The sequence below is a fragment of the Mauremys reevesii genome, linkage group 18 (assembly GCF_016161935.1).
Source record: "Mauremys reevesii isolate NIE-2019 linkage group 18, ASM1616193v1, whole genome shotgun sequence".
NCBI lineage: Eukaryota > Metazoa > Chordata > Testudines > Geoemydidae > Mauremys > Mauremys reevesii.
Window position 1 is genome coordinate 969,601 of NC_052640.1, and position 21,619 is coordinate 991,219.

Sequence of the window (21,619 nt, forward strand, 5' to 3'; positions counted from 1 at the left end):
GCACAGTTGCAGTGTTTTAAGTGCAGACCTAAGAGTATGACAGCTAAATACAAGATGGACTAGACAGTTTAGCACAAGTAATGAGCACATATTTTAAGGTATTGTTCATGGTGAAGTGGCCCATTAACAACCTTTCCATCGTAGCACAAAAAGAGGGGTTAGTGGGTTACAGATGGTTGTAATAAGCCATAATAAATCCAATGTCTCTGATCAGTCCAGGATTTTTAGTGTCTAGCAAAGCTTTGAATTTAATCCTCCAGGCTTGTCTTTTGAAAATGTTGTGCAGGTTTCCTTTGAAGATGAGGATGATAGGTCAGATATAGAGCGATCCCTTTGAAAAGTGTTCACCCACAGATGACAGGTGTTTTTTGTCCTTTATCATTTTCCTGTGTGAGTTCATTGAGGAGCATAGTGATTGTCTGGTTTCATCCACGTAGTTGTTGTAATTATTATTAAGGCATTTAGTACACTAGATGAGGTAATTCAAAAGATGAGCCTGGGACCTTAAATTCATGACGTTCCTAGACACTGATAATACTGGTCTTAAACAGACACTGGATTTGTGGCTTATTACAACTATCTGCAACCAGATTACGTCTACACTACAAATTACTTCAGTATAATTTATGTGGCTCAGGAGTATGAATAATCCACACCCCTGAGTGATGTAAGTTATATCGACCTAAGCACCGGTGTGGACAGCGCTATGTTAGCGAGAGAACGTCTCCCACCTCTTGTGGAGGTGGAGTTATTAAGCCCATGGGAGAGCTCTCTCCTGTTGGCTTCTCCTGAAGTGCTACAGCTGCATCTGTGCAGCTGCGCCGTTATAGCTGCTGCAATGTAGACCTAGCCCCAGGACGTGGGTTTTTTCCCACACCGGAGCTACAAAATTTTACCGACGAAAGTGCAGTGTAGACATAGCCTTAGTACCTTTCCCAGACCTGAAGAGCTCTGTGTAGCTTGAAAGCTTCTCTCTCTCACCAACTGAAGTTGGTCTAATAAACAATACTACCTCACCTACCTTGTTTCTCTAATATCCTGGGACTAACACGGCTACACCACCACTGCCTGCAGCTTCCTATGTGACAGTTTGGCCCGAGGGGTTATCCTTTCTTAATTAGCCCAGAAGCATTAGAATAAGGGGAAGAAGTATGTCAGTACAACAGCTAAGAAATTTTGTAAATGATGATGATGTTGATACAAATAAATTTGGCCACATTTGTTCAAGCCACTGAGAGACCCCATAGGTTCCACTCCAATCAACTTTACCATTTTAGTACGACATCTTAGAAATATCAAGATTGGAGGTGGGCAGCTTTTCGTTTACATAACAGCACATACTCCCTGCTGTGCTGCATGACATGCCAGAAATCCCCCCTGTATATGTTCCATACATGGAGCTATAATCATACAGAACTGATACAGTTCAAAAGCTGCCATTTTGGTATAGCCTATTTTCACACCTCCAGTGGGCTTCTTACTAGCAACTGAACTTTCAGAAAATCTGGATCAGTAAAAATGTATTAAAGAGGAAAGTGATTAGGATGCAGAGAAGAGGGAAGTTCAGTATTTGGGGAATTGGTGGTGTATAAATATGAATGATTTTGGGATTGCATTTCTGTGGACACATGGCACTTCTACTGGTTTTACTGAGAGCTGTGAACATCACACACTTCCTGCCTGCTCCTGGGCGGGAGATACCTCACAAACCCTTACACTTCACTTCCCCGCCCCATAGATGAGAAATGATCAGATTTGCCATTTATGTGTTAAAATTCAGGAAGTAAAAATAACCCATTTTCCTCCTTTTGATATTAGAATCCCTTCTGTGGAAGTTACATGCATTTGTCGTCGTATTTGTGCATGGTACAAGTGATGACACTGCTTAATACAGTGAGCAATAAGAACTAGGTATTATCCACTTTCAAGATAAACCTCCCACATGCAAAAAATATCCCAAGGCAATAGAATATATTTTCGTTTAGTTTTGCCTAGTATGTTTTACTGTGTGAAATACTAATTGTGAATATTTTGTTGATTGTCTTTAGATAAATGGAAAGAGCCAAAAGTCAAATTCTGTCCTGATTTCATAAGGTGGCCTGAACTAGCCAGGTGCTGATTCTCCTTGTTATCAGATCCTTATTTAAACAAGGAAACAAAAAGGTTCATATTGAAAAACTGTTGAGGTAAAGGTAGCTAAGGGGATACTCCAACCATGAATCCTACCCCTCAGCGACATTTCCCTTCAACTGGTACCACTTTTTCACTGAACATCTGTTTTAGGTTGTAGGGTAGGTACTAAGCTTGCAGAAAATCTGCATGCCCATTTAAGAAGCACTGGTCACTTGCGGCTGGGTGACAATGAATTTGAGCGATTTCAGTAAATATGGGAATACTGTAATGCATCTATTCTGCCTTGTTGTCCAGAAAGGCTGTACATGTGTATTGTGAACTGGGCCCTTATGTTGCAGAAATCTTACAAAAGAACTTTGAAGATGGTAACTCAAGGAGGACTAGTCAGCTAAGACCCTTCTCCCATGCAGCAGCTCTTTAGCACTCACTCTCCTTGTATGCAGTATTAGCCATGTTTGGCCTATATGGACTTTTTTGTAAATTAAAACTCTGTTTCCAGACAGCATTAAACATTTTATATTACAAAATTTACCATGTAAAAAGAATTTCATATTTTTATTGAAATTGCTAGGGCATTTGGCCTTCTTTCTTTGTGATTTCAGTGTCTATTAAAGCATGAGTTCTCTCAGTACTTCAGTGTTGTGTCCTAGGATCACATTTCTAATGGATTGTTTAGTCCTCTGACTTCCCTACACCAGATATCTGGCCATGGACGACTGCTAACTACCTTCATCCTCAGACTCCAAATAAGACATTTGTCATGCAATAATTTACATGCTGTGGCTACGGAACATCAGCGGCCAGTTCCAACACTATCACAACTGCGACTGTCTACTAGTGTGGCAATGGGAGGGTTAGTGAGTGCTCCCTTTGCTTCCTGTTGTAGAAGACAGTACTCCAATCAGAAAGAGAAGTAATGGTATGGACACTTCCTCTTCCACCAGCAGGAGATGGTAGAGCCAACATATGCGCAATTTTCTTGTTTCTGCCAGCAGCAATGAGAAGTGGAGGGGTGATATAACCCTCGGACTCTTTGTCTGCTGGAGCTGTGGTACAGGGCAGAGTTAAACAAACTTGTTTGGTTTAAGCTAGACTTTCACCGTGATATATGTAAGGGCAGTTACTGCTTAGATGCTGTGACGACACGGGCAGCAGGCAATAAATAGAATTTGCCTTTTTATTGTATGTAAGGTGTGTCTGTGGAGCCTATTGCTCAGCTATCTGTGTGATCTCTAGTTATACAAGCAGAACAGAACATCTATGGGCCTATCGCTCAGCTATCTGTGCGAACTCTAGTTGTACAAGCAGAACAGACTGTAAGAGGCCTCGCCCAAATACCTGAAACACCAGGCTTTCTCACCCTCAGGGTCTCCAACACCTGGCAAGAATTAGCAACTTAACCTGTGGTAGCATTGCTTGGACAGGCTGCTTGGTTACCACTTAACTCCACCTTTTGGAAGGAGCTTTCCCAGGAGCGAGTTCTGATTGCACTCCTGCCCTGTCAGCCAAGCACCATATTTCCATGGTGATGAGCAGAGTGTTAACAATGGGATAGATAGCTCCTGTTGTTTCCTATTGGCCTGCCTCATTCTTGTTCCTAAGGTGGTGGCACCTCCTCACGGATGCATAAGGAATACTGTGTCTATTCCATTCAGAGATGTATTTTTAGAGTGCCAACCACTGCAATATCTCATTGCACCACTGGACAAACATCAGGAATTTGGCTAAAAGTTTAATATCTGAATTGGTCCAACTACATTTCATGGGACAAAAGTAGATGATCAGGGACACTGGCATTTAGACAAAAGCCAGTGCAGCTTTTCTCAGAATCCGACATACAGTACATTTGCCTGATGTACTCTGTGCATCTGAACCACACACCTCAATGCTGTAGCCTATTTGCTGAAACATACAACTTTAGCCTTTTGACATAAAAGGGAAAATGGCTACATTTAGAAAATGCTACATTCTTATTTAGAGTCAATTATATGACCATATTTGATGTTATATGGTAATAAACCCATCCTTTTGTCTTGGAAGCCAATCATCAAGAACACACACAGTAGCAGAATTAGTGAAGGCAGGAAAGCAGAATTCTTCCTTTTAGTGGAATACTGATCTCTCTATAGTCTTGTAAAGCCACCAGCTTCCATGCTGATGATCATGTTCAAAAGGTGTAAGAATAATATATCTTTTAGGCGGATGGTGAGCCGGGCTATGAGCCCAATGTAGTGTCTGAACTTTAAATGTGAATTTCCAGTGTTCTAAATGCTCAGCTATTTTCAAACACTAACTTTGAGATTGTTATAAAAGTAATTTTAGATTCACAGTTTGGTGTATGAAAAGTCCAGAATTTCAGACATGCCTGATATTCTGTAGCAACTCCCAGTTGGGAGAAACATCATTAATTTTGGAAATGCTTCTTCCTTCATTGCAAGCAAGTGAGAAGAATTTAATTTATCCTCCCTTTGTGTCTGGGTTTGCAGAGGCGAATGCGTTTGGCTCCTCTGACCTGATGATTCTTTTGCACTGCTTATGTGGGACAAAGGAGCTGGAATCTGGCCAGCTGAGAATTCCCCAGTGCTCTCAGCTGATACAGAGCAGGCTCATGGGTGAGCCATCCTGGCCATTGCCCCCTTGTGTTCCACTCCATTCGGCCAATTTTCAGCCGGGCTATGGTCCCCTGGGGGATAGATGTACTGTCATAAATTAGAGCAGCCACTAAGTTGCTCCAACTCAAGTCAGCCCAGAGCTGACACAGACCTGTCCACAGAATCAAGGAGCCATAACCTGATCCCAGACAGCAACCACCACAGTTCTTAGTGTAGGTGAAAATCTGGCCTAATATACCTATTAGCAAGTTTTTTGCAGGGCTCACAAAATGAGAAAACTTTCCATTTGTTTAACCTTTAATAACCCATACACACGGGCTTGTAATCACGTTGTAAATCTGCAGTAGGATATTTCTACTAACTTCTCAGTTTGCAGATGAAATGTGTTTCCGTCTCTTGGACGGTGCAGATTCTGCTGCAAATAGCCTGGAGCCATTGAGGTGCTAATACCTTTAAAAATGTTAGATCCACAATCAAGAATGGCAAGCCCAACCAACGTTATTTTCATTAAGAAACTGAAATCCCTACGGAGTCAGCAGCTCTATACGCAGCTACAGCAGATAAGGTACTGAGTCCGCATCCGAGTTGTGGAGCCTACAGGATGGAGCCTGCATGGGAGGGATAGCTCAGTGGTTTGAGCATTGGCCTGCTAAACCCACAGTGGTGAGTTCAATCCTTGAGGGAGCCATTTAGGGATCTGGGACAAAAATCTGTCTGGGGATTGGTCCTGCTTTGAGCAGGGAGTTAGACTGGATGACCTCCTGTAGCTAGCTGGGTAAACAAAAGACAAATGGTGTCCATATGTGGGGAAAGTTGCAACAGCAGACCACAGTCAGCCTACATTCTGAAAACCACATAAAGGAAAATATTAAAAGCTTGAGAGCTTAATGCAGCCCTTGCTGGGCACTTTATCATTCTCTTAGCCTTCCAGACAAAGTCAGTGGGATGTATATCCACAACAGTGTCCAATGGTATGTCTACACTATGAAATTAGGTCGAATTTATAGAAGTTGATTTTTTAGGAATCAATATTATAGTCAATTGTGTGTGTCCCCACTTAAGACCATTAACTCGGCGGAGTGCGTCCACAGTACTGAGGCTAGCGTTGACTTCCAGAGCATTGCACTGTGGGTAGCTATCCCACAGTTCCCGCAGTCTCCGCTGCCTATTGGAATTCTGGGTTGAGCTCCCAATGCCTGATGGGGCAAAAACATTACTGCTGGTGGTTCTGGGTAAATGTTGTCAGGTCCCCTCCCCCCGTGAAAGCAATGGCAATAAATCATTTCTCACCTTTTTCCTGGGTTACCCGTGCAGACAACATACCACAGCAAGCATGGAGCCTGCTCAGTTCACTGTCACCGTATGTCTCCTGGGTGCTGCCAGATGTGGTACTGCATTGCTACACAGCAGCAACTCATTGCCTTTTGGCAGCAGACGGTGCATTACGATTGGTAGCCATCGTCATCATCTCCTGGATGCTCTTTTAGCCGACCTCAGTGAGGTCAGTCGGGGGCACCTGGGCAGATGTGTGTGCTCCTGGCTGGCCTCAGTGAGGCCAGCCAGGGGCACCTGGACATAAATGGGAGATGACGATGGCCAGCAGTTGTACTTCACCGTCTGCTGGCGAGCAGCCACGAAACAACGATGGCTAGCAGTCGAACTGCACCGTCTGCTGCCAGCCTAAGATGTATAAGAGAGATGGAGTGGATTAAAACAATAGAGACCAGATTTGTTTTGTATTCATTTGCTCCCTCCCTCCCTCCCTCCAGGAAGAGTGGGGGGAGGGAGGGATAGCTCAGTGGTTTGAGCATTAGCCTGCAAAACCCAGGGTTGTGAGCTCAATCCTTGAGGGGGCCATTCTGTGTGACAACCCTGTAAGCCATGTTGTCAGTCGCCCCTCCCTCTGTCAGAGCAGCAGCAGACAATCATTTTGCGCCTTTTTTTCAGTGCAGACGCCATAGGACAGCAAGCCTGGAGCCTGCTCAGAGCACCGCAGTTATGAGCACTGTAAACACCACATGCATTATCTTGCAGTATATGCAGAACCAGAACCTGCACAAGCAAAAGCAGGCGAGTAGGTGATGGCAGGGCGGTGATGAGGACATGCACACAGACTTCTCTCAAAGTACAGGCCCCGGCAATGTGGACATCATGGTGTTAATGGGGCAGGTTCATGCCGTCGAATGACGATTCTGGGCCCAGGAAACAAGCACAGACTGGTGGGACCACACAGTGTTGCAGGTCTGGGACAATTCCCAGTGGCTGTGAAACTTTCGCATGCATAAGGGCACTTTCATGGAACTTTGTGACTTGCTTTCCCCTGCTCTGAAGCACAAGAATACCAAGATGAGAGCAGTCCTCACAGTTCACAAGTGAGTAGCGATAGCCCTGTGGAAGTTTGCAATGCCAGACAGCTACCGGTCAGTTGGGCATCAATTTGGAGTGGGCAAATCTACGGTGGGGGCTGCTGTGATCCAAGTAGGCCATGCGTAAGCTGCTGCTATCAAGGGTAGTGACTCTGGGAAATGTGCAGGTCATCGTGGATGGCTTTGCTGCAGTAGGGTTCCCTAACTGTGGTGGGGCGATAGACGGACCCTGTATCCCTGTCTTGGCACGGAGAACCAAGCCAGCAAGTACATAAACCGCAAGGGGTACATTTCAATGGTGCTGCAAGCACTGGTGGATCACAAGGGACGTTTCACCAACATCAACGTGGGATGGCTGGAAAGGATTCATGGCGCTCGCGTCTTCAGGAACACTAATCTGTTTAAACGGCTGCAGCAAGGGATTTACTTCCCAGACCAGAAAATAACCATTGGGAATGTTGAAATGCCTATAGTTATCCTGGGGGACCCAGCCTACCCCTTAGTGCCATGGCTCATGAAGCCATACACAGGCAGCCTGGACAGTAGTCAGGAGCTGTTCAGCTATAGGCTGAGCAAGTGCAGAATGGTGGTAGAATGGGCATTTGGACGTTTAAAGGGTTACTGGTGCAGTTTACTGACTCGGATAGACCTCAATGAAACCAATATTCCCATTGTTATTGCTGCTTGCTGTGTGCTCCACAATATCTGTGAGAGTAAGGGGGGGGACGTTTATGGCGCAGTGGGAGGTTGAGGCAAATCTCCTGGCCACTGATTACAAGCAGCCAGACACCAGGGCAGTTAGCAGAGTACAGGAGGGTGCAGTGCGCATCAGAGAAGCTTTGAAAACCAGTTTCATGACTGGCCAGGCTACGGTATGAGAGTTCTGTTAGTTTCTCCTTGATGAACCCCTCCCCCCGCTTGGTTCACTCTACTTCCCTGTAAGCTAACCACCCTCCCCACCCCCTTCAATCACCGCTTGCAGAGGCAATAAAGTCATTGTTGCTTCACATTCATGCATTCTTTATTAATTCATCACACAAATAGGGGGATAACTGCCAAGATAGCCCGGGAGGGGTGGGGGAGGAGGGAAGGACAAGGCCACACTCCACTTTAAAACTTATTGAATGCCAGCCTTCTGTTCCTTGGGCAGTCCTCTGGGGTGGAGTGGTTGGGTGCCCGGAGGCCCCCCACCGCGTTCTTAGACGTCTGGGTGAGGAGGCTATGGAACTTGGGGAGAAGGGCGGTTGGTTACACTGGGGCTGTAGTGGCGCTCTGTACTCAAGCTGCCTTTCCTGAACCTCAGTCATACACCGGAGCATATCAGTTTGTTCCTCCAGTAGCCTCAGCAGTGCCTCCTTCCGTCACCAAGCTGACGCCACCTATCATCTTCTGCCCGCCACTTCTTATCTTCAGCCCACCACCTGTCCTCGTGTTCATATTGTGCTTTCCTGGACTCTGACTTGTCTGCCTCCATGCATTCTGCTGGGATCTTTCAGTGTGGGAGGACTGCATGAGCTCAGAGAACATTTCATTGCGAGTGCGTTTTTTTCGCCTTCTAATCTTTGCTAGCGTCTAGGAAGGAGAAGATAGTGTGAGCGTTGAAACATTTGCAGCTGAGGGAGGAAAAAAAGGGAGAGTGGTTAGTTCAAAAGACACATTTTAGAGACCAATGGGTAGACTTTTACATGGTAAACCTTGCTGTTAACATTACCTAGCAGATGTGCTTTCGGTACAAGGTCACATTTTGCCTCTTATTGAGGGTATGCCGGTTTGGTGTGAGAGATCTTTTACGCAGGGCCGGGCAACAGAATTTGGATTGCAGGCAGCCATGGTAAGACTCAGTCTTTTGGCTTCTTTAACCTTCATAACATGTGGGAATGGTTTCAAACAACAGCGCCCTCATGTTCCATACCAAGCAGCCGTTGGGTTGGCCATTTAAAAGGAGGAGGGGCTGCGGTTTTCGGGTTAATGTGAAGCACAAACCCAACTAACCCCCCCACCCCTGCATACACACCCAATTCTCTGGGATGATTGCTTCACCCCTCCCCTCACCGCGTGGCTAAGAGCGGGGAACATTTCTGTTCAGCCACAGGCAAACAGCCCAGCAGGAACGGGCACCTCTGAATGTCCCCTTAATAAAATCACTCTACTTCAACCAGGTAACCAGGAACAATATCACTCTCCTGAGGATAACACAGAGAGATAAAGAACGGATGCTGTTTGAATGCCAGCAAACACCAGGACCACACGCTGCCATACTTTGTTATGCAGTGATTCCAGACTACGTGCTACTGGCCTGGCGTGGTAAAGTGTCCTACCATGGAGGACGGAATAAGGCTGCCCTCCCCAGAAACCTTTTGCAAAGGCTTTGGGAGTACATCCAGGAGAGCTTTATGGAGATGTCCCTGGAGGATTTCCGCTCCCTCCCCAGACACGTTAACAGACTTTTCCAGTAGCTGTACTGGCCGCGAATGCCAGGGCAAATTAATCATTAAACAAGCTTGCTTTTAAACCATGTATAATATTTACAAAGGTACACTCACCAGAGGTTCCTTCTCTGCCTGGCGGGTCTGGGAGGCAGCCTTGGGTGGGTTCGGAGGGTACTGACTCCAGGTCCAGAGTGAGCTTCCTTGCTGTGAGCTATCTTCAACCTCCTCATCATCTTCCTCGTCCCCAAAACCCGCATCCCTGTTGCATTGATGGAGTCAAAGCACAGCGGTGGGGTAGTTGTAGGGGCACCCCCTAGAATGGCATGCAGCTCATCATAGAAGCGGCATGTCTGGGGCTCTGACCCGGAGAGGCCATTTGCCTCTCTTTTTTTTTTTGGTAGGCTTGCCTCAGCTCCTTAAGTTCCACGCGGCACTGTTGCAGGTCCCTGTTATAGCCTCTGTCCTTCCTGCCCTTTGAGATTTTTTCAAATGTTTGGGCATTTCGTCTTTTGGAATGGAGTTCTGATAGCACGGATTCATCTCCCCACACAGCGATCAGATCCCATACCTCCCATTCAGTCCATGCTGGGGATCTTTTGTGATTCTGGGACTCCATCATGGTCACCTCTGCTGATGAGATCTGCACTCACCTGCAGATCGCCATGTTGGCCAAACAGGAAATGAGATTCAAAAGTTCGCGGGCCTTTTCCTGTCTACATGGCCAGTGCATGGGAGTTGAGAGCGCTGTCCAGAGCGGTCACAATGGAGCACTCTAGGATAACTCCCGGAGGCCAATACCGTCGAATTGCGACCACACTACCCCAAATTCGACCCAGCAAGGTCGATTTCAGCACGAATCCCCTCGTCAGGGGAGGAGTACCGAAATCGATTTTAACAGCCCTTTAAGTCGAAAATAACGGCTTTGTCGTGTGGGCGGGTGCAGGGTTAAATCGATCTAACTCTACTAAATTTGACCTAAACTCGTATTGTAGACCAGGGCCAAGAGACTCAGATGGGAGGATCTTCTTTGTGGCTTTGAAATCTGAAATCTCTTGCTAATATGTTTCCTTTAAAGCCTGTTCTACCACAGGCCTCTCTAGATCAGGAAAATGAGATATGTTTAGCACACTTGTTAATTAACATGTTTTTAAATACATGTTGCACTTTGTAGGCAAAGGCAGTGGTGTTTAAAAATGTTAGCTGGTCACGGTCAGTGTACCGTCTTCAGTGCTGTGGGAGCTAGTTCTAGGTTACCACAGGCATAGGTGCCGACTCCATGGGTGCTCCAGGGATGGAGCACCCACAGGGAAAAATTAGTGAGTGCTCTGCACCCACCGGCAGCTCCCCACCCCGCTCCAGCTCGCCTCCGCTCCGCCTCCTTCCCTGAGCGTGACACGTGGCTGCTTTTTCCCCCTGGGTTAGAATGAGGTTGGGACAGGGGTGGAGTTAGGGCAGGGGCAAGGGGGACACGAGCACCCACTGGCCCCATGAGAAGTTGGCACTTGTGACCACAGGGGACTGACAGTGCGGGAGGAAAGAGGCCTTCGGGTACCCTTTACCACTCACTCTTTTATATCTGAAAGGGCTGGTTAATGGATGATAGCATTAAAGAAAGTTACTGCACTTTCTAGTGCCTGGGTGAGTGCAGCAATTGGAGCTTAGCAGGATTATATGAGGAAAAATGGGCCTAAGGACTCTGATTTGGGCAATTAACGTTCCAAGTAGGGCTGTCAATTTATTGCAGTTAACTCATGCGATTAAGTCAAAAAAATTAATCACGATTAATTGCACTTATAACAATAGAATACCAATTGAAATTTATTCAATATTTTTGGAAGTTTTTCTACATTTTCAATATTGATTTCAATTACAACCCAGAATACAAAGTGCACAGTGCTCACTTTATATTATTATTTTTTATTACAAATATATACACTGTAAAAATGATAAACAAAAGAAATGGTATTTTGCAATTCACCTCATACAAGTACTGTAGTGTAATCTCTTTATCATGAAAGTGTAACATACAAATACAGATTTTTTTGCATAACTGCTCGCAAAAACAAAACTGTACAACTTTAGAGCCTACAAGTCCACTCAGTCCTACTTCTTATTCTGCCAATCGCTAAGACAAACGAGTTCATTTACTTTGACAGGAGATACTGCTGCTTGCTTCTTATTTACAATGTCACCTGAAAGTGAGAACAGGGGTTCGCATGGCACTTTTGTAGCCAGCGTTGCAAGGTATTTACATGCCAGATATGCTAAACATTCGTATGCCCCTTCATGCTTCAGCCACCATGCCAAAGGACGTGCTTCCATGCTGATGATGCTCGTTAAAAAAATAATGCATCGATTAAATTTGTGACTTACCTCCTTGGGGGGAGAATTGTATGTCCCCTGCTCTGTTTTACCCACATTCTGCATACATTTCATGTTATAGCAGTCTCAGATGATGACCCAGCACATGTTCATTTTAAGAACACTTTCACAGCAGATTTGACAAAATGCAAAAAAGGTACCAATGTGAGATTTTTAAAAATAGCTACAGTACTGGACCCAAGGTTTAAGAACCTGAAGTGCCATCCAAAATCTGAGAGAGATGAGGTGTGGAGCATGGTTTTAGAAGTCTTAAAAGAGCAACATTCTGATGCGGAAACTACAGAACCCAAACAACCAAAAAAGAAAATCAACCTTCTTCTTGTAGTGCCTGTTCATGTCGATTCCAATCAGGTGTGTGCGCGTGCATGGGAACGATGGTCAGAAGATTTTTCCCTTAGCAGCATCCGTCGGGTCGGCCTGGGGGCCCCCTGGAGTCACGCCTTCATGGTGCCTAATATATAGCCCTGCTGACTCGCCACCCCTTCAGTTCCTTCTTACCACCAGCTGGAACTTCCCTCGGTTCTTGCTCAGCAAGTTTCTTCGTTATTCCGTGTACATAGTTAGTTAGTTGTTAGTAGTACTCCAGTTAAAGTTTAGTATGTTATAGTAGTTGGGGTTTATTCCCCCCCACTCCGTCCCCAGCGCCATGGCATGCCGCTGTCTCCCGGGATTTAAGAACTGCATGGCTTGCGCCAAGCGCATGTGAAGAGTGACCCGTGCTCGTCGTGTCTTAGGTGCCTGGGGGAGACCCATCAGAAAGATCATTGCAAGATCTGCTGTGAGTTCCACCCAAGAACACGTAAAGAATGGGAACAGCGGCTGAAGGTGATCCTCATGGAGGCAGGCTTGTGCCCCCATTCTGACCCGAGCTTGAGAGACCCGACCCCTACGGTGTTGTCCTTGACATGGAGTGCCCTGGCACTGAGGAAGGACTCCTCCAGGGACACTCAGCACCGCCACGACTCCTCACAGGGCCCATCTGATAGTAGGCACCGCTCCCATTCGCTGGTGCCTCAAAAGAAGAAAAAGCTGGCTGACCGTTCTCCGGCTAAGCCTTGAGAAGTGCGACCCCAGGCAGGCCACTCCTCGGCCTCTCCTTCCAGGGCTGTGTTGACTCCTGTCCATGTGAGGCAGTCGAGTCCGGCACCTACGCAGCAGCTTCAGCTCCCGTCCACGCCAGAAGCGTACCAGGCCACCAGAGATCTCCTCCACTTGATGGCACCGTTCTCAGCGCCAACAGAGCCCCATCCTCCAGTGCATTCTAAGGGAAAGCCTGCTATGATGTCGAGGCACTCCCCTTCACTTTGTCCATTGGCACCTACACGCTCCAACAAAGAGCCTTCCCGCTCCCAGAGCTCTTGACGTTTGAGGCACTGAGGATCGGCTCCTCCGTGGTCTTCAGTGTCTGAGACCTCAGAGTTTGAGCCCGACTCCTATCGCTCAAGTAGGAGCAGAAACCGTAGAGTGAGGTCAGTCAGAGACAGAAGGGAGCATCAGACATGGCCTCCACAGTGGCAGAACCCGCCTCAGTGGCCCTTCAGGACTCTCTGGGCTTATCACCACAGCCAGGGAGGAACCCAGGGCCCACACTCAGTGACGTCTTCAGTTGCCTCTGCCACTTTCATGATGCTTTCTGCTGTGCATATGCACTCGGCGCCTTTCCCTCCAGCACTGTCATCAACTCCAGCACTGTGCTTGGCTCCAACTTTGGCACCAGCCTTCGCAACGGCGAACCACCTGTCTCCCACGCCTGCACCGTTGTCGACATCAGCCTCGATGCAGGCACCTACAGCCCAGGTGCCAATGCAGATGCCTGGCCCACCCCCGACCCTGGCGGCTCCTGTGAGTGTGCCAATGCAGCTCCCTCCGGTGAGACTGATGCCGACGTTGGCCATGATGCCTACGGCCCCAGCACTGTCATGGGCAACACCACCTCCAATGCTGCCCCGGGAGTCACGTGACCTAGGGCAGACAGCAGGGAGCTTCCACCACCAGCACACGCTTCCTCCCCCTCATCGCCAGACGAAGCATTGGCAGGGACGTCCACAGCTCCTGCGTTAGAGGACAACAAAGTTCTACAGCAGTTGCTCCGCAGGGCTGCCCAAGGTTTGGGCATCAAGGCCGAGGAGGTAGTTGAGGACACGGATCCCATGGTGGACATCCTAGTTCTGTCGGGGCCTTCACGGGTAGCATAACCCTTCATAAAGAGAGTGGTGGACACCACCAAGACTCTATGGCAGATACCGGCATCTCTGCCACCGACTGCCAAATGCAATGAGCGCTGGTATTTCATCCCCTCCAGACGCTTTGAGCATCTCTACCACCATCTGCCTCCGGACTCGCTGGTCATCGATGTGGCTAACCAGCGGAAGAGACAAGGTTTCCAAGGTCCTTCCCCAAAGAATAGGGATGCTAAATGCCTGAACCTTGTGGGTAGAAAAATCTATTCCGCTGATGGTTTACAACTCCGTATTGCTAACCAGCAGGCTATTGTGAGCAGGTACTCCTATAACACCTGTGCTTTCATGACTAAGTTCACGGAGCTCGTCCCTTCGGACTCTTCGTCAGAGTTCACCGCCTTAATGGAAGAAGGGAAATTAGTCTCACACGCTTCACTGCAGGCAGCCTTAGATGCTGCAGACACTGCCACAAGAGTCATGGCAACAGGGGTGGCTATGCGGTAGGGGGGCCTGGTTGCAAGTCTCAGGGTTACCCTACGAAGTCCAACAAACAATTCAGGACCTCCCGTTTGAGGGTGAGACTCTGTTTTCAGAGAAGACGGACCAAAGACTCCACAGCCTAAAAGATTCCCGAGCCACCCTCAGACCCTTGGGCTTGCATACCCCCGCCACACAGCAGAGACAATTCTGCTCACAACCTCTTCAAAGGTTCCAGCAGCAGAACCGCCAGGACAATTCTAGGAGGAGGAATGGGAGCGGTAGATGAAGGCAAGATTCCTCCGCTAATCAAGGCCAGCCCAAACCACCCTCTGGCCCTAAACCGGCCTTTTGAAGGTGCAGTTGAGGACAGCGCACCAGACCAGAGACTGGATTCACCCCGCCTTACCTTTTCCTCCCTACTATCCCCTTTCTACCATGCATGGTCCCGTATAACTTTGGACCGCTGGGTGCTTCGCACGGTAGAGAGGGGATACTCCATCCAATTCTGTGCCTTCCCACCCTTCCCCTCCCCTTCCCTGTCCCTCTTCAGGGACCCTTCTCACAAGCAACTTCTCATTCAGGAGGTGAAGTCACTTCTAGTACTGGGGGCGGTGGAGGAGGTTCCACTGGAACACAGGGGCAAGGGTTTCTATTCATGCTATTTCCTAATACCAAAGGCCAAAGGTGGCCTAAGGCCTATCCTGGACCTGCGCAACCTCAACAAGTTTGTGAGGAAACTGTGGCTCCGCATGGTCTCCTTGACCTCCATTATCCTTTCACTGGATCCAGCAGACTGGTGTGCTGCCCTTGACTCGAAGGACGTGTATTTTCACAATCGGGCACAACCACAGAAAGTTCCTCAGGTTTGTGGTCAACGGTTCCCATTACCAATTTACTGTCCTCCCTTTTGGCCTGTCAGCGGCACCTTGAGTCTTCACCAAGTGCGTGGCAGTCGTTGCTGCCTTTCTGCAGAAACATTAGATACAGGTGTTCCCATACCTCAACAACTGGCTGATCAAAGGCCGATCCAGGGCTCAGGTGGCATTCATTAGAGCCACCTTTGAGAATCTGGGCCTCCTACTGAACAAGATGAAATCAACTCTGTCCCCGGTCCAGAGGATAGAGTTCATAGGAACAGTTCTGAACTCAACCCAAGCCAGAGCTTTCCTCCCGCAGGCGAGATTCCAGGCCCTCGACGCCATAATCCAGGGACTCAGACAGTTCCCCACCACCACCGCGAGAAATTGTCTCAAACTTCTCGGCTACATGGCAGCCTGTACGTACGTGGTTCAGCACGCCAGACTCAGGCTTCAGCCGCGGCTTGCATCAGTGTACAGACCTGCCAGGGACAGCTTGGACAGGACTGTGACCCTGCCTTGCCCCATCCTTGACTCGCTCCTGTGGTGGACAGACGCTCAGCAGGTGTGCTCAGGAGTCTCCTTTGCTGCCCCACAACCATCCTTGATGCTAGTGACGGACGCGTCAGCCTTGGGGTGGAGAGCTCATCTGGGGGACCACAGGACTCAGGGCCTCTGGTCACAGACAGATCTCAGTCTTCATATCAGTGTCAGGGAGCTCAGGGCGGTACGCCTAGTGTCAGTCATTCCGCCCGTATCTAGCAGGTCGAGGTGTATCGGTCATGACGGACAATACGACCGCGATGTTCTATATCAACAAACAGGAGGGTGCACGCTCCTCTCCCCAGTGCCAGGAAGCCCTCAAGTTATGGGAATTTTGTATAGAGCACTCAGTCGATCTACAGGCGTCGTACTTTCCAGGGGTCCAGAACGAGCTGGCAGATAGCCTCAGCAGATCTTTTCACAGACATGAGTGGTCTCTTTGCCCAGACATCGCATCTTTGCTCTTCCAGAGGTAGGACTGTCCCCTGATCGACCTCTTCGCCACATGACGCAACAGGAAGTGTCAGCAGTTCTGCTCCTTCCAGAATCACAGTCCGGGCTCTACAGCGGACGTGTTCCTCCTCCATGGGGGGGACCGCTTCTATACGCCTTCCCACCCATACACTCGTCCACACAGTCTTGCTCAAGATCCGCAGAAACCAGGCTTGGGTCCTTCCCATAGCACCAGCCTGGCCCCGCCAGCATTGGCACACGTCTCTCCTAGAAATGTCAGTCAGAGCCCCGATTACCTTGCCGCTCTTCCCGGACCTTCTCACGCAGGATCACAGGCGGCTCCAGCACCTAAGCCTGAAGTCGCCGCATCTCACAGCCTGGAGGCTCCATGGCTGAATACATTCTGAACAGGAGAAAACAAGTCAGACTGGTTCTCTTGGGCAGTAGGAAACCCTCCACTAGGGCCATGTACCTGGCCAAGTGGAAGAGATTATCACTCTGATCAGTTCAGCATGACTTCCCCCCGGTGCTAGCCTCAGTGCCCCAGATTTTGGATTACCTTTTCCACCTAAAGCAGGAAGGTCTCTCCTTGTCTTCTATAAGAATACACCTGGCTGCCATCTCGGCTTTCCACTCAGGGGTACAGGGCTGCTCGGTTTTCACTAACTTCCTAGTTAGTAACATGCTCCCTGCTCTACCTCTCCTACAAGGTCGCACTCCTGGTGGCAATAACTTCAGCCCGAAGGGTGTCTGAGCTCAGGGCTCTAACGTCCGAGACGCCCTACACCGTGTATTTTAAGGACAAGGTTCATCTCAGGCCCTATCTGTCCTTCCTCCTGAAGGTGGTATCGCAGTTCCACATCAACCAGGACATTTTCCTCTGGATTTTCTACCCCAAGCCTCATGTGAGCAGCAGGGAACAGAGGCTCCACACTCTTGACATCTGCAGAGCGCTGGCCTTTTACATCGAAAGGACAAAACCGTTCAGGAAGTCGGTACAGCTCTTTTCGCAGTAGCGGACAGGATGAAGGGCCAGCCTGTTTCAACACAGCGCATTTCGTCATGGATTGTGGCCTGCATTACCGAGTCCTACAATCGAGCAGGAATCCCAGCGCCCCTGATAATGGCGCACTCTACAAGGGCACAAGCTTCATCAATAGCTTTCCTGGCTCAAGTCCCTACCCAGGAAATTTTCAGGGTGACGACGTGGTCATTGATATACACTTTCGCCACACACTATGCAATTACTAGGCAGGCCAGAGATGATGCGGCCTTTGGTAGAGCAGTACTGCAGTCAGTGGACAGCTCCAACCCCACCTCCTAAATTTGCTTGGGAGTCACCTGATTGGAATCGACATTAACAAGCACTTGAAGAAGAAAAAACGTAACTGTTGTTTTTCAAGATGTGTTGTTCATGTCCATTCCAATACCCACCCTCCTACCCCTCTGTTGGAGTAGCCGGAAAGAAGGAACTGAAGGGGTGGTGAGTCGGCAGAGCTATATATTAGGCACCATGAGGGCGCGAATCCAGGGGGCCCCCAGGGCGACCCGACAGATGCTGCTAAGGGAAAAATCTTCCGGCCATCGTACGCGTGCACACACCTGATTGGAATCAACATGAAGAACACATCTCGAAGATGTTATGAGAAGGTGTGTAATCGTTTTTTCTCCTGGTGGCATCTGACTCAGATGATGAAAAGGAACATGCGTCAGGCCACACTGCTTTGGATCGTTATCAAGCAGAACCCATCATCAGCATGGAAGCATGTCCTCTGGAACGGTGGTTGAAGCATGAAGGGACATATGAATCTTTAGCGCATCTGGCATGTAAATATCTTACGATGCTGGCTACAACAGTGCCATGCGAATGCCTGTTCTCACTGTCTGGTGCCATTGTAAGCAAGAAGCCAGCAGAATCATCTGCAAATTGTAACCAACCTTGTTTGTCTGAGTGACTGGCTGACCAAGAAGTAGGACTGAGTGGACTTGTAGGCTCTAAAGTTTTGCATTTTTATTTTTAATAGTTTTTTTTACATAATTCTACATTTGTAAGTTGAACTTTCATGATTGAGATTGCATTACAGTATTTGTATGAGGTAAACTGAAAAATACCATTTTTTAGTTTTTTACAGTGCAAATATTTGTAATCAAAAATAAAGTGAGCACTGTACACTTTGTATTCTGTGTTGTAATTTAAATTAATATATTTGAAAATATAGTAAACATCCAAAAATATTTAAAATAAATGGTATTCTATTGTTAACAGCGCAATGAATCGTGATTAATTTTTTTAATTGCTTGACCACCCTAGTTCCAAGTTACTGCCAAGGTAAAGGCCCCACCAGGTGTTGCCTTAACCATGGTCAGTGAAAAGGAGCAGAGGCAATACTCCGGGCTCTGAATCAGTCTCTCTGCACTTCCTAGTCCATATTCCAGCCTGCAGGTAATTTATAGGAAGGATTTATCAGGTGATAGTATGCAAAGTGAGTTCAGCGTAAACACCTCCCACACGCGTGCGCGCGCGCACACACACACACACAGAGCTATTTTCTGGCTGGTGTTAATCAAGTTCGAATTTGAGAAATGTTGGGAACTCTTTTCTAACCACAAGGGAATCGTTTGCAAACAAGAAATTTTCTCTCTATACCCAATTATTTACTAATTAGTCCAGGTTTTTTTGGTGAAAGGGCCAGAGTGTTTATAAGTAGAACAAGAATGTGACAGAAAGCAGTTTCATGCATTGCTCCCCACAGACCTACTGCAGGCTTAGCACAGTACAAAATTTTAGGGGTTGTATTCATACACTGCCCCTTCCCACCCCCAGCACAGGAGACAGGAATCCAGCGGCTGTCAGCTAAGAGTAATGAAATGTTACTGAATGACAAATGACTAGCAAGTAAAAGCTGGAGTTAATTGTTCCTAAGGCCACCCACTGCCAGCAAAGAAACCAGAGTGAGTGTTGGTATTCTCAATGAACCAGCCAAGAAATGAGACCAGAGCTAATTTAGAGGATTAAGGTGGATGTGCCTGCAGTAACTCAGAACCATTCTGCCAGTGCCAGGCTGAGGATCAAACACAAGGACTAATCTTTGCATGATGCAAACCAGCCCAACAAAGTGAAAAGATCTACAGTATCCAGAGAAGTCCGGCACTGACCATTACCTCATAAACAGGGCCCTACCAAATTCAGGGCCATGAAAAACACAACACAGACCATGAAATCTGGTCTTTTGTGTGCTTTTACCCTATATTATACAGATTTCATGGGGGAGACCAGCGTTTCTCAAATTGGGGGTCCTGACCCAAAAGGGAGTTGCGGGAGGGTTGCGGTATTGCCAGCCTTACTTCTGCACTGCCTTCAGGGCTGGGGGGCCAGAGAGTGGCACCTGTTGCCTGGGCAACCAGCTCTGAAGGTGGCACCCACCAGCAGCAGCACAGAAGTAAGGGTGACAATACCGTACCATGCCATCCATTCTGGCAGCTGTTCTGCCTTCAGAGCTAGGCTCCCAGCCAGCAGCCACTGCTCTCCAGCTGCCCAGGTCTGAAGGCAGTGCTGCCACCAGCAGCAGCACAGAAGTAAGGGTAGCAATACCCCAACCCCGTCTACAATAACCTTGAACACCCCCCCCCACCAACTCCTTTTTGGATCAGAACCCCTACAATTACAACACCATGAAATTTCAGATTTAAATAGCTGAAATAATTAAATTTACTGTTTTTAAAACCCTATGACTGTGAAATTGACCAAAATGGACCATGAATTTGGTAGGGCCCTACCTGCAAATGAAAAAAACATCATTACTAAAAACTGCACACTGCCCTGCTTCATTCTTACAGCTGCAAGGCCGGTCCTGTATAAGAACATAAGAACAGCCACACTGGGTCAGACCAAAGGTCCATCCAGGCCAGTATCCTGTCTACCAACAGTGGCCAATGCCAGGTGCCTCAGAGGGAGTGAACCTAACAGGTAATGATCAAGTGATCTCTCTCCTGCCATCCATCTCCACCCTCTGACAGAGGCTAGGGACACCATTCCTTACCCATCCTGGCTAATAGCCATTAATGGACTTAACCTCCATGAATTTATCTAGTTCTCTTTTAAACCCTGTTATAGTTCTAGCCTTCACAATCTCCTCAGGCAAGGAGTTCCACAAAACTTGCTTTTATTTGTTTTAAACCTGCTGCCTATTATTTTCATTTGGTGGCCCCTAGTTCTTATATTATGGGAACAAGTAAATAACTTTTCCTTATTCACTTTCTCCACACCGCTCATGATTTTATATACCTCTATCATATCTTCCCTTAGTCACCTCTTTTCCAGGCTGAAAAGTCCTAGCCTCTTTAATCTCTCCTCATATGGGACCTGTTCCAACCCCCTAATCATTTTAGTTGCCCTTCTCTGAACCTTTTCTAATGCCAGTATAGCTTTTTTGAGATGAGGAGACCACATCTGTACGCAGTTTTCAAAATGTGGGCATACCATGGATTTATATAAGGGCAATAAGCTATTCTCCATCTTATTCTCTATCCATTTTTTAATGATTCCTAACATCCTGTTTGCTTTTTTGACTGCCGCTGCACACTGCGTGGACGTCTTCAGAGAACTATCCAGAATGACTCCAAGATCTTTTTCATAGAATCATAGAATCATAGAATTCAAGATCAGAAGGGACCATTATGATCATCTAGTCTGACCTCCTGGAAGATGCAGGCCACATAAGCCGATCCACCCACTCCTGAACTAATTCTCTCCCTTGACTCTGCTGTTGAATGCTCCAAATCATGATTTAAAGACTTCAAGTAGCAGATAATCCACCAGCAAGCGACCCCTGCCCCATGCTGCGGACGAAGGCGAAAAACCTCCAGGGCCACTGCCAATCTACCCTGGAGGAAAATTCCTTCCCGACCCCAAATATGGCGATCAGCTGAACCCCGAGCATGCGGGCAAGACTCTCCAGCCAGACCCTCTGGAAAAGGCTAACAGTATCCCAACATTGACCCTTTATACTAATTACCAGTGTGGCACGTTATTGACCTATTGACTAAACCCGTTATCCTATCATACCATCCCCTCCATAAACGTATCCAGCTTAATCTTAAAGTCATGGAGGTCCTTCGCCCCCACTGTTTCCCTCGGTAGGCTGTTCCAGAATTGCACTCCTCTGATGGTTAGAAACCTTCGTC

At 47.7% G+C, this 21,619-nt stretch overlaps 1 long non-coding RNA gene across 1 annotated transcript in view; it reads right to left on the reverse strand.

The window, feature by feature from the left end:
- Window positions 1-21,619, reverse strand: part of LOC120386040 — a 65,549-nt gene that overhangs the window by 21,335 nt on the left and 22,595 nt on the right. The gene's annotated exons all lie outside the window — the stretch shown is intronic.